Here is a 2,500-nt window from a genome sequence, read left to right on the forward strand (position 1 = left end):
GGGAACAATATTTATTAGAAGGCAAATAAAACATCAAATATATATTCATAATCAGCTTAATGTAACGGAAATCTATTTCTGAAATTGTAGACAAAGGAAATTTATTCCTGAATTTCAGGAAAAACTAAATACAGTCATGAATTCCATTAAAAACGAAATTCATCCCTGAAATTCAGGAAACTCTTGAACTTATGGAAGACCATTTTTCGTTTCGAATTCTCCCCCAAAGTGGTTGGAACCCTGATAGCAGGAAACCCTGAAAATCGCCCTCGATGCATGTTCCCAGAAGTGGCGCATCGAGTGACCTCAGAGCCAAAGGGAGGAGGAAAAAGAAGATGGAACCATCTCTTTTACAGGCGTCTTGGCGCCGGCAGTCACTGGATAGAGGGCGGGGCAGGGCATTGTGCCAGATTACCACTGGACCGAAGCAGCGCGAGACGAGAACTCCTTTCCAGGCTTTCGGGTAACTGATTACATTTGGGGAAAGGAAGGGGGATTATTAAGATTTAGGGAGAGAAGGGGGAGGTAGGGGGGCCTGTTTTATGGTGCAATTTAATCAGCTAGAGTAGTTCCTAGTACCCATAATGTAGACTCTGTTATATATTCCTTCACTTTGCATAAGAGCTTTGTTCAGATGTGGAAAATTATTCTTTGTTCAGTGTATCTCTTGACCTAATAAATTTATTTCCAGACGATAGGCTATTGTACGAGAGAGAGAGAGAGAGAGAGAGAGGAGAGAGAGAGAGAGAGGAGAGAGAGAGAGAGAGAGAGAGAGAGAGAGGGGGGGGGGGAGAAGATTGATAGATTTTATCTTTCCTTAATAGTAAACTAAGAAATTATAACATTCCTTGCTCAAGATGAACTATATTTATGGATATGATGACATCACTGATAAAAAAGGCTTTTCCCTAACTCTCTCTGTATCTCTCTTTCTTGTTTTAGAGAGAGAGAGAGAGAGAGAGGAGAGAGAGAGAGAGAGAGAGAGAGAGAGAGAGAGAGAGAGAGAGAGAGAAATATTTCAACCTTCATATGAAATACATTTAAATTGCTATAATTAATTTGAGACATACTAAACCGAGATATCTACTGCATTTACATAATCATAAATCCATTACAATAGAGTTATTTATACTATTAAACGATATAAGCAGAATCGATTATATAAAAGCCCTCTTATCAGGGGTTATTAAGAGGTATTATCATTTCAAATGATATTGAATTGCTTTAACAATATCTTGTAAGTTCCAAATAATACGATTTTTTTCATTAGATAAATAGTATTTACTTAATGAGTCCATGGATCACCATGCAGTTGTTACAAAGGATGATAAATATTTTACTATCATTGGATAAAAAAAATTTTCTTCGATATCTGAAAAATATTATTATAGATAGGAACTAAACTCTTCTAGAATCTCCTAACATTAACAATTAAAGAAAATGAAAATAGGTTTCTTATTCTTTATTAAGAAAATGCAGTTACATTCATACAGTGTAAACTACAGAGTATGCATATATACATATATATGAATAACATATTGAATATTCCTTTTCAATAATATATAACTATTTTCTAGATAAATAATTAAAACAATTTTCGTACATTTTCATGTTATATACTCTAGAATTTTTTATTAAAAACCTGTAACCTTTTAAAATAAATATTATAGAAAAATTATTTTACGTAACTTTTTTATAAAAATAATATAATTTATTTATAAACAATAAACTGACCTACTTTATCATAAAAGGACGGAAATTTAATATTTTGCATGAACAAAATAAAACCACTTTCAACAGTGTTTATTTTTATTGAATTGGCCTCTTTCTGAATAGTCATTAAACGTTAAAAAAGGAGCTTTTTCTTTTGGTTGAAAGTGGTTTTTGAATATATATGTAAAAAAACATATCCCTTCTACTCTACACTTTATTTTATATTTGTTAGTCTGGCTTGAAATTATTTTGTATTCGGAATCGGTATATTTCTCATCAAAACTATTAAATACAGCTCTTTTATTATCTAAGCATTGGACCATTATCCTTTGCAATGCTTTCATAATAATGCATTACTAATGAATATCAAGGACTCCAGTAGAGAATGGCATTTGTGTCGCAAAGAACAGCTCCTGAGAGATGAAATTCCTTTGCATTATAATCATTTCTACCAAAATTATCACATACAGCTTTTTTATTATCAAAGCTCTTTGTTACTAATTTCATTATACTCTTTCTGAAAATTTATTGCCAAGGAATAATGGTTAATACATTTAGTAAAAATAAAATCATTTTTAATTATCTAAGCGTTTGATTGCCAATTTTATTATATACTTTCTGAAAATTTATTGCCAAGGAATAATGCTCAATACATTTAGTTAAAACAAAAGGATTTCTATTATCTAAGTGTTTCGTTACTAGTTTCATTATATACTTTCTGAAAATTTATAGCCAAGGAATAATACTCAATACATTTAGTAAAAATAAAAGGATTTTTATCTAAGTA

The sequence above is a fragment of the Palaemon carinicauda genome, chromosome 1, assembly GCF_036898095.1.
Source record: "Palaemon carinicauda isolate YSFRI2023 chromosome 1, ASM3689809v2, whole genome shotgun sequence".
NCBI classification, from domain to species: Eukaryota; Metazoa; Arthropoda; class Malacostraca; order Decapoda; family Palaemonidae; genus Palaemon; species Palaemon carinicauda.